Raw genomic sequence first — 12249 nt, forward strand, 5'->3', positions numbered from 1 at the left:
TCATATACTTTTGGCAACTTTTTATACTATTTTTGGGACTAACATATTGATCCAGTGCCTAGTGCCATTTCCTGTTTGTTGCATGTTTTTTGTTTCGCATAATATCCATATCAAACGGAGTCCAAACGGAATAAAAACTGATGGAGATTTTTTTTGGAATATATGTGATTTTTGGGAAGAAGAATCCACGCGAGACGATGCTCGAGGGGCCCACGAGGTAGGGGGCGTGCCCAAGGGTGTCAGGCGCGCCCCTGACCCTCGTGGCCACCCCGTAAGGCGGTTGGTGCCCTTCTTTCGCCGCAAGAAAGCTAATTTCAGGATAGAGATCGTGTCAAAATTTCAGCCCACTCGGAGTTATGGATCTCCAGGAATATAAGAAACGGTGAATGGGAAGAATGTGAGAACGCAGAAACAGAGAGACAGATCCAATCTCGGAGGGGCTCTCACCCCTCCCGTGCCATGGAGGCCATGGACCAGAGGGGAAACCCTTCTCCCATCTAGGGAGGAGGTCAAGGAAGAAGAAGAAGAAGGAGGGGGGCTCTCTCCCCCTCGCTTCCGGTGGCACCGGAGTGCCACCGGGGGCCATCATCATCACCGCGATCTACACCAACACCTCCGCCATCTTCACCAACATCTCCATCACCTTCCCCCCTCTATCTACAGCGGTCCACTCTCCCGCAACCCGCTGTACCCTCTACTTGAACATGGTGCTTTATGCTTCATATTATTATCCAATGATGTGTTGCCATCCTATGATGTCTGAGTAGATTTTCGTTGTCCTATCGGTGGTTGATGAATTGCTATGATTGATTTAATTTGCTTGTGGTTATGTTGCTGTCCTTTGGTGCCCATCATATGATTGCGCGCGTGGATCACACCCTAGGGCTAGTTGTATGTTGATAGGACTATGTATTGGAGGGCAAGAGTGATAGAAGCTTCAACCTAGCATAGAAATTGATGCATACGGGATTGAAGGGGGACCAATATATCTTAATGCTATGGTTGGGTTTTACCTTAATGAACATTAGTAGTTGCGGATGCTTGCTAATAGTTCCAATCATAAGTGCATAGAATTCCAAGTCAGGGATGACATGCTAGCAGTGGTCTCTCCCACATAATACTTGCTATCGGTCTAGTAAAGTAGTCAATTGCTTAAGGGACAATTTCGCCACACCTACCATCACTTTTCCATACTCTCCATATTTACTTTAGTTGCTTCTTTACTTACAACACAGCCCCTACTTTTTATTTACGTACTCTTTATTATCTTGCAAACCTATCCAACAACACCTACAAAGTACTTCTAGTTTCATACTTGTTCTAGGTAAAGCAAACGTCAAGCGTGCGTAGAGTTGTATCGGTGGTCGATAGAACTTTATCTCCTCGTTGGGTTCGACACTCTTACTTATCGAAAGAGGCTACAATTGATCCCCTATACTTGTGGGTTATCAAGACCTTTTTCTGGCGCCGTTGCCTGGGAGCAATAGCGTGGGGTGAATATTCTCGTGTGTGCTTGTTTGCCTTATCACTAAGTAATTTTTATTTGCTGTTCTTAGTTGTTCTTTATCTTTAGTTATGGATATGGAACACGAGATACCAAAAAAATTAGGTGTACTTGCTACTCATGGAGATGGGGAACCTCCAAAACCCTCGATGCTGGTTATGTGAAAGATATTATGTACTACTTTTATAATCCTGAGAAAACCCCATTCAATTATGTAATGGGAGTAACGTTGGATCAACCGCTTGACACAAAAAGGGAAACTATTATGGGATCAAATTTATATATTGAAGTGGTATGCTAGACAACTATGCTCGGAATATGATTATACTTGTTGCTCTAGGATGAATTCTCCACACCTCCCCTTTTCATGCAAATTTAATGATAATAAAACCTTGGCTTCTTATGCTAGAGGTATATATGATTACTATGATGTGGAACAAATAGAAGAATTTGTTGCTTTTATGGGTGCTTATGAAATTGAATCTATGTTTAAAGAGTTTGATGATATTGGTGATGCTTGTTATAGATCTGAAAATTTAGCTATCCTCAAATATTGCTATGAGAATTATGAATACAATTATGAAATTAATGCACTTATTAAGAAAGTCTCCGCTTTCCAAGAAGAGACTAATATTTTTGCAGGAATCTATGGAAGAAGAAATTGATGAAACTGTGAGCTCATTGGATGAAAAGGATGAGGAGGAGAGTGAAGAACAAAAGGAGGAAGAGCGGATTGATCACCCGTCCCCACCTTCTAATGGGAGTAACTCTTCAACTCATACATTCTTTAATTCCCCTTCGTGCTTACCGAAGGATGATTGCTATGATGACTGTTATGATCCCTATGATTCTTTTGAAATATCCCTTTTTGATGATGCTTGCTATGCTTGTGGCCAAGATGCCAATATGAATTATGCTTATGGAGATGAACTTTCTATAGTTCCTTATGTTAAACATGAAATTGTTGCTATTGCACCCACTCATGATAGTCCTATTATCTTTTTGAATTCTCCCGATTATACTATATCGGAGAAGTTTGCACTTATTAAGGATTATATTGATGGGTTGCCTTTTACCGTTGCACATGATGATTTCGATAAATATAATATGCATGTGCTTGCTGCTCCTACTTGCAATTATTATGAGAGAGGAACAATATCTCCACCTCTCTATGTTTCCAACATGATAAAATTGCAAGAAACTGTTTATACTATGCATTGGCCTTTACTAGGTGTGCATGAATTGTTCTTTTATGACATGCCGATGCATAGGAAGAGAGTTAGACTTTGTCATTGCTTGATATATGTTGCTTTGTGCTCACTACTAAATTGCAAATCATTGTTAATTAAAATTGGCTTTGATATACCTTGGGATCCGGGTGGATTCATTACTTGAGCACTATATGCCTAGCTTAATGGCTTTAAAGAAAGCGCTGCCAGGGAGACAACCCAGAAGTTTTAGAGAGTCATGTATTTCTGTTGAGTGCTTCCATATAGTTTAAAAACAACAAAAATAAAGAGGGGAACCCAAAACTTTTTCTAAAAGGAAAGTGAAAGTGAGAAAGACAAGCACTGTTGCAGTGGGAGAGCTCCTTGAACTTTGTTCATGCTCACGGCAACTTTGTGAATCTTGATTCCATAAAATTTTCAATAAAAATAATTATCCCCTTGTACAATCCCATTGTATTATAAAAATAATGTGCCAAGGTTTGCCTTTAGGATGTTTACATTTGCTTGATGGTTTGTACGGTGCAGGACAGAAACTTTGGCTGTAGTGCACGATTTTACATTTTTAGCTGGAACGTCAAATGGTTCTGATTCTTTTTGCACTGTCTTTCTGTACAAATTTTTTATTTTTCCTAATTTTGGAAGAATTTTTAAAGTATAATAAGTATGCTGAATGTTCAGATTATTACAGACTGTTCTGTTTTAGACAGATTCTGTTTTTGATGCATAGTTTTCTTGTTTTGATGAAACTATCAATTTATATCAGTGGATTAAGCCATGAAAAAGTTATATTACAGTAGACACAATGAAAAAACAAAATATGAATTGGTTTTCAACAGTACTTAGAGTAGTGATTTGCTTTATTATACTAACAGATCTTACCGAGTTTTCTGTTGCAGTTTTGTGTGGATGAAGTGTTCGATGATTGAGAAGGTCTCGATGTGAGAAGAAGGAAGAGAGGCAAGAGCTCAAGCTTGGGGATGCCCGAGGCACCCCAAGTAAATATTCAAGGAGACTCAAGCGTCTAAGCTTGGGGATGCTGGGGAGGCATCCCCTCTTTCTTCAACAAATATCGGTATGTTTTCGGATTCGTTTCATTCATGCGATATGTGCAAGTCTTGGAGCGTCTTTTGCATTTAGGTTTTTATTTTTCTTTTTATGCACCATGCTGGTATGAGATAGTCCTTGGTTTATTTATATAATGCTCATTGCACTTCACTTATATCTTTTGAGTATGGCTTTATAGAATGCTTCATGTGCTCCACTTATATCATTTGAAGTTTGGATTGCATTTCTCTCTTTACATAGACAACCGCCATTTGTAGAATGCTCTTTTGCTTCACTTATATTTGTTAGAGCACGGGCATATCTTTTGTATAAACAATTAAACTCTCTTGCTTCACTTATATCTATTTAGAGAGATGACAGGAACTGGTCATTCACATGGTTTGTCATAAAATCCTACATAAACTTGTAGATCGCTGAATATGATATGTTTGATTCCTTGCAATAGTTTTGCGATATAAAGATGGTGATATTAGAGTGATGCTAGTGGGTAGTTGTGGATTGTAGAAATACTTGGGTTGAACTTTGTGATTCCCGTAGCATGCACGTATGGTGAACCGTTATGTAACGAAGTCGGAGCATGATTTATTTATTGATTGTCTTCCTTATGAGTGGCGGTCGGGGATGAGCGATGGTCTTTTCCTACAAATCAATCCCCCTAGGAGCATGCGTATAGTACTTTGTTTCGATGACTAATAGATTTTTGCAATAAGTATGTGAGTTCTTTATGACTAATGTTGATTCCATGGATTATATGCACTCTCACCCTTCCATCATTGCTAGCCTCTCTAGAACCGCGCAACTTTCGCCGGTATCGTAAACCCACCATATACCTTCCTCCAAACAGCCACCAGACCTACCTATCATGGCATTTCCATAGCCATTCTGAGATATATTGCCATTCAACTTTCATCATCATCATATACATGACTTGAGCATTCATTGTCATATTGCTTTGCATGATCGTAAGATAGCTAGCATGATGTTTTCATGGCTTGTCCATTTTTTTATGTCATTGCTACGCTAGATCATTGCACATCCCGGTACACCGCCGGAGGCATTCATATAGAGTCATACTTTGTTCTAGACATAGAGTTGTAATATCGAGTTGTAAGTAAATAAAAGTATGATGATCATCATTATTAGAGCATTGCCCTAGTGAGGAAAGGATGATGGAGACTATGATTCCCCCATAAGTCGGGATGAGACTCCGGACTTTACAAAAATATAAAAGAGGCCAAAGAAGCTCAAATAAAAAAAGGCCAAAGAAGACCACCAAAAAATAAAAAATAAAAGAATAAAAAAACAAAAAATGAGAGAAAAAGAGAGAAGGGGCAGTGCTACTATCCTTTTTCCACACTTGTACTTCAAAATAGCACCATGTTCTTCATATAGAGAGTCTCTTGAGTTATCACTTGCATATACTAGTGGGAATTTTCATTATAGAACTTGGCTTGTATATTCCAATGATGGGCTTCCTCAAATGCCCGAGGTCTTCATGAGCAAGCAAGTTGGATGCACACCCACTTAGTTTCAGTTAGAGCTTTCATACACTTATAGCTCTAGTGCATCCGTTGCATGGCAATCCCTACTCACTCACATTGATATCTATTAATGGGCATCTCCATAGCCCGTTGATACGCCTAGTTGATGTGAGACTATCTTCTCCTTTTTGTCTCCTCCACCATCATATTCTATTCCACTGATAGTGCTATGTCCATGGCTCACGCTCATGTATTGTGTGAAAGTTGAAAAGGTTTGAGAACATCAAAAGTATGAAACAATTTCTTGGCTTGTCATCGGGGTCATGCATGATTTGAATATTTTGTGTGGTGAAGATGGAGCATAGCCAGACTATATGATTTTGTAGGGATAACTTTCTTTGGCCATGTTATTTTGAAAATACATGATTGCGTTATTAGTATGCTTGAAGTATTATTGTCTTAATGTCAAAGGATGGACTATTGCTTTGAATCGCTCGTGTCTTAATATTCATGCCATGATTAGATATGTCATCAAGATTATGCTAGGTAGCATTCCACATCAAAAATATCTTTTTTATCATTTACCTACTCGAGGACGAGCAGGAATTAAGCTTGGGGATGCTGATACGTCTCCATCGTATCTATAATTTTTGATTGTTCCATGCCAATATTATTCAACTTTCATATACTTTTGGCAACTTTTTATAATATTTTTGGGACTAACATATTGATCCAGTGCCCAGTGCCAGTTCTTGTTCTTTGCATGTTTTTTGTTTCGCAGAATATCCATATCGAACGGAGTCCAAACGGAATAAAAACTGACGGAGATTTTTTTGGAATATATGTGATTTTTGGGAAGAAGAATCCACGCGAGCTGATGCTCGAGGGGCCCACGAGGTAGGGGGCACACCCCAGGGTGTCAAGCGCGCCCCTGACCCTCGTGGCCACCCTGTAAGGCGGTTGGTGCCCTTCTTTCGCCACAAGAAAGCTAATTTCCGGGTAGAGATTGTGTCAAAATTTCAGCCCAATCGGAGTTACGGATCTCCGTGAATATAAGAAACGGTGAAAGGGAAGAATCTGTGAACGCAGAAACAGGGAGAGACAGAGAGACAGATCCAATCTCGAAGGGGCTCTCGCCCCTCCCGTTCCATGGAGGCCATGGACCAGAGGGGAAACCCTTCTCCCATCTAGGGAGGAGGTCAAGGAAGAAGACGAAGGAGGGGGGCTCTCTCCCCCTCGCTTCCGGTGGCACCGGAGTGCCACCGGTGGCCATCATCATCACCGCGATCTACACCAACACCTCCGCCATCTTCACCAACATCTCCATCACCTTCCCCCCTATATCTACAGCGGTCCACTCTCCCGCAACCCGCTGTACCCTCTACTTGAACATGGTGCTTTATGCTTAATATTATTATCCAATGATGTGTTGCCATCCTATGATGTCCGAGTAGATTTCCGTTGTCCTATCGGTGGTTGATGAATTGCTATGATTGATTTAATTTTCTTGTGGTTATGTTGCTGTCCTTTGGTGCCCATCATATGATTACGCGCGTGGATCACACCCTAGGTCTAGTTGTATGTTGATAGGACTATGTATTGGAGGGCAAGAGTGACAGAAGCTTCAACCTAGCATAGAAATTGATGCATACGGGATTGAAGGGGGACCAATATATCTTAATGCTATGGTTGGGTTTTACCTTAGTGAACATTAGGAGTTGCGGATGCTTGCTAATAGTTCCAATCATAAGTGCATAGAATTCCAAGTTAGGGATGACATGCTAGCAGTGGCCTCTCCCACATAATACTTGCTATCGGTCTAGTAAAGTAGTCAATTGCTTAAGGGACAAGTTCGCCACACCTACCATCACTTTTCCACACATGCCATATTTACTTTAGTTGCTTCTTTACTTACAACAGCCCCTAATTTTATTTTCGTGCTCTTTACCTTCTTGCAAGCCTTTCTGAAAACACCTCCAGAGTACTTCTAGTTTCATAGTTGTTCTAGGTAAAGCGAACGTCAAGCGTGCGTAGAGTTGTATCGGTGGTCGATAGAACTTGAGGGAATATTTGTTCTACCTTTAGCTCCTCGTTGGGTTCGACACTCTTACTTATCGAAAGAGTCTACAATTGATCCCCTATACTTGTGGGTTATCACCAGCATATTAGAAGTCCCAAGTCCTTTACAAAGTAACAGCACTTGGCACTTGGGGGCTAATGTACGCAGTTCAGCAAGGTTATCAAAGATAAATCGGAATGTTAAGTACTTTACAGATGGTGTTCAATTCTGAAGTACCGATTCATTAATGATTAAATAAACTGGTCCTTGGGGACTATGGGTGAAGTCTTGTTCTACCAATATCAGGCAAAGATTCAGAAGTAAAGGTCTCGGCCTATATTTCAAGTCTATAGGTTATTCCGTTCCTCTCATAATCTACAGACTTGGGGGCTGAAGGAATATTGGTAAACCGGAAACAACATACCTCATACTTCAATTGAAGCTGCTTGACCATCTCAATCTTAGAATCACGACTGGAGTGTACATGACTGAGATAGACGGATAAGATATCATTGGGATTAATACGGTCATAGTTGGCAACATCAAGACGAACCTTCCGCCTCTCCCAAGCTTCTTGCTTAGCTGTGCACCATGCCAATACCGTCGGGTTCCCCGGCTCAACAAAGCGGCTCCCAGTAATTTGAACATCTTGAACACGGGGAGACGGTGGGTCGGTTGAGCTTGATGGACCAGCTGCAGAAGGGTTAATAGTGGTCTTGACAAGGGATGGCTCTGGAGCATTTGCTTCATGGACAATAGGCGGGTCTTCTAGGGCGACAGTTAATGGAGAAGGTGGCCTAGCCGGCTCAGATGCCAGTACTGGCGGGTCTTCCACTAGTTTTGTTGCCTTCGCTTTCTTGGACTTAGCCTGACCACTAAAGAAAAATGTTGCAGGATAGTCAGCATTAACTTAACAATTGATCAAACTCGAAAGAAAAGAGGATTTTTAATTACCCAAGAGCAGTCTTGAAAGCCGGAAATTGTGTTTGTGATGAGTCGCCCGAGGAACGAGACACCTCCTGAAAAGGTAAATGAAAGGAGTTAAAGGAAATGCAAGGAGCAGGATTCATTAAAACAAAGGTAAGGACAGTAATAAGTAAACCTCGTTCGGACGCTTCTGAGGTGTCTGTTCAGGGACGACAGCCAGCTCATCTTCAATCTCAACTTCACGACGGCTTTCATCCTGCTGCTTTTTCAAATGAAAGTTGGGATCCAAGTGAGCTAAGGGGTTAGAAAACCTTACTTTACGGATCACTCATCGAACTTTGTGTCTTGGTAAGGGCTCTGAGTCGGAGGAAATGATAGTTACCTCTGCTTCCTCAGCTTGACTAGTCCCTGTGTCATCCTGGTAAGGATCAGTGTCAATAAGATTGTTAAAAAGTTTGTCAAGTGAATCAAGGGCTACCTTCGAGTTAGACGAATCATCAAGCGTCATCAAATCTTCAACGGTGGTTTTCTTTTTCTTCTTTGTTCTCTGGGTTGATTTCTTGGCGTTTATGGCGGCAAGCTTCTCCTTCTTGGCAGCTTCGTGATCGTATTTTCCTTCCAAAAGTCAGAGTTGGCCTACAAAGACAAAAGGAAGGATCAGTGATAAATAATACGGCTGGACAAAATATAAAGGAAAAAGATCAGAATGCTCTTACTTCTGGTGCCGGGTTAAATTTACAGAAAGGATTTAACCCAACAACATTGCAGTCTTCGTACTTCACATTCACTAGTCCATTTGACATCGTGACAACATCTTCTCCGGTTAGCTGAACCGGGGTATGACAGAGAGAGTCATCCGGGTCTCCACCATATTCATACATCAACTTGGAACAACGGCTTAATGGAATAATCCGCCATGAGACCCAGCAGCGGGTTAGATCGACTCCGGTTAAACCGTTCCCCAACAAACCATTGATTCTCCTGATAGATGGAATCAGTTTTTTGCGTTCGGCAATAGTAAGTTTATCTGGCAGGGCGAACTTGGTGTCAAGACGATCGGGGCGGTAACCCGGCAGTGGCTTCTCATTGGCGGGCGAGACGTCCTAACAGTAAAACCAAGTTTAGTTCCAGTCCTTTGGGTGACTTGGTAAAACTATGAGAGGAAAAACCGCACCCTGCGGGCGCTGAATCGAGATGCCTCCAAGTTCTAAAGTGAGGCCATTGGTGCACTCGTTTTGCCGGTTCAGATAGAAGTACTCTCTAAATAGTTCCACAGTCGGCTCTTGCTGAAGATATACCTCACAAAGAACTTGGAAGTTACAAATATTGGATATGGAACTGGGTCCAATAACCTGAGGATGGAGTTTGAAAAAGTGAAGAACTTCTCTGAAATTTTTTGAGCCGGGCGGTGAGAAGCCCTGGTTCATGTGATCAGTAAAGACGATCACTTCAGACGCTCCTCAGTTATGGTTGAGGGAACCCAATTGCAGATGGTGGGTGTCTTTGACGACATGATGAACAAGGGACTGGAAAAGGAAAAATAAGGTGCCGGGTCAATTAACAGTTAAAGGTTGAAATTATAAGACTAGTAACGGCGGCTTAACTAAGGGCTAATGACATATAAGGAAAAGAAAGACAGAGTGTTAAGCAGCCATGACAACAAATTTTTTTGAAAAGCAGATTCAGTTAAGTGTTGGCATAAACAAGTTTCACCAAGCTATCATTATCATTTTGGATCAAAAGGCTCTTTCAAAAAGGAAAATATTCTAGACCTAAAAACCTAGTATAGATGAGTTCGTCGACTATAAGGAAGCATCTATACAGGTAAAAGTGATCTACTGATATCAAAAATGAATGCCAAACAACTACCACGTGAGTTATATCTCTTCTTTGGATCAAAAGAAGTTGCGGAGAAGATCTACAAGATGATCCATGGCGAACAGGTGAAGAACACTGTAGAACTTGCAAACCTAGAACAGATCTAGGTGCGTGAGAGAGAAGAAAACTTACAAGATGCAGGCCTGCCGCTGTCACACCCTGATTTTCATGCCACAACACTTAAGCTAATAAATCATGATAAAATGTGGTTTGACAAAAACTTTTGAGTATTTTGGACCTTGCCTTGATTGGATTTTGTCTGTTGTTTGCAAGTGCTCTAAAAATCAAATAAATCCTCCAACTCCTATACTTCATCTCCTTTCTCCAAACCCTCGAACCAATGATCACGCCATGTCTATAGGACATAAAAATAATTTCTTACAAAAATAATTTGGCCAAATAGTATTTTCAAAAATTAGTTTTCCAAAACCCCCTGAATTGAGGTTTGTACTACAAGTACTTAATTCAGGGCAGTAAAAATCTTTCCAAAAATATATTTGACTCCTATTAGATATAGGACACCCAGAAACCACAAAAATATAATTTTAAAAGTTATTTTCCTATTTTATTTAAAGGCTTTTTCTTTAGGCCAAAAATGGTCTTTAATAGGTTAAAATTATATTAGAGCTTCAAAAATATTTGAGAAAAATCAGGGAAGCTCAGTGGACATATATTGTCCATATATATGAGTTTCAACACATGGTCATGATCAAAATATTGGACAAAACCCTCCAGAACTATTTCAGCTCATTTCAAATATTTGAAATATTTCTATAAGAAATATTTTCAAATAAATCCAGGAAAATTCTAGCAAGTCACATATTCATAATGTGATGATCTTGCAAAGTTTCATATCAATGAAAATAACTATGGTTCACAAAAGTACCCCAAAACCCTCTGTGTCCAGATCCAAGTTTGAACAACTCTACATTGCCAAGTGTGTCCTTTTGATCTGAATTTTTGTGGACATGTTCAAATCCTCAAATGATGACACTACACCAAGTGGTGCATCAAGGAGAATTGATTTGCATAAGTAAATCTTGGAAAGTCCATTTCTGTTGATTTCTATGGTTTACAAAAGTTGCATTGGCAACTTTGCCCAAATGAACTCAATCTTGGTGGAACCTCTTATTTTCTCATGCCATTTAGCCCTGTCAAGCCTCATGACAAGGGAAGTCCATTTGCTTACCCAAACCTACATCAAACACCTTCTGGCAGAAACTTAAAATGCATGTTTTGTACATTTCCACAAATCTCCATGATCTCAACGTTTTCCCACGGCCTCATCTGGTCCTCCTCTAACCCCCTGCATCTTTCCCTGCCCGGTGAGCCATGATTAAAGGGGGGTAGAACCCCATTTTTCTTCTCTAGACAGCCACTTTTCCCTCCCTTTCTCATCTCTCTCCCACTCCTGGCAAGTTACAGAGCATCCAAAGCCTCCCTCCCTCTTGTTTACTCTTCTTGCAGACGCCAGACACAAGTGGACGCGCGGGTGCGTGCGAAAAGCCGCGGACGCCGGCCATTTTCATGCTCTGGAGCGCCTGGCAGGGTGTTCGACCGTTGACGACGCGTCCCCCGACCGCCTCGGGCCTCCCCCTCGCGCCAGTCGTGGTGCCTCGACGTCCGCAACACGCCACCATGCAGGCCCCCTCTTCTCTCCCTCTCTCTCACCTCCTGCGGCGCGTGCCCAGAGCCGCCCGACTCGGCCAATGCATGGCCTCGCACGTGCGAGCACCAGAGCCTTGCCCCGCTCCTCCTCTCTCTTCCTGGCACCCCACTCAACTCCCACAGACGCCGTAGACAGCCCCTCTCCCTCTCTCCTGGCCTCCTGAGCCGTTGCCGTGGCCACCCGCCTAAATTCTTGTCGTCCGGGCCCCCTCCTCGCCACCTATGGGTTAGCTCGCATCTCTACTGCCCCACGGAGCTCCCCCGCACTCCGGTTACTCCTCCCGACGGCCGGAGCGCCGTGCCCGCCATCGCCGTCGGCCACGTTCGCCACGGATGGTGCTCTCCTTGACCAGGTCCTCCCCGGCATGCGTGTGACAAGTGGCTGGAAGCGCCTCTCTGAGCTGGTCACGCCGGTGGGCAGAACGTCGCTGGGGGCGC

Source organism: Triticum urartu, chromosome 4 (assembly GCF_003073215.2).
Source record: "Triticum urartu cultivar G1812 chromosome 4, Tu2.1, whole genome shotgun sequence".
Classification (NCBI taxonomy): Eukaryota; Viridiplantae; Streptophyta; class Magnoliopsida; order Poales; family Poaceae; genus Triticum; species Triticum urartu.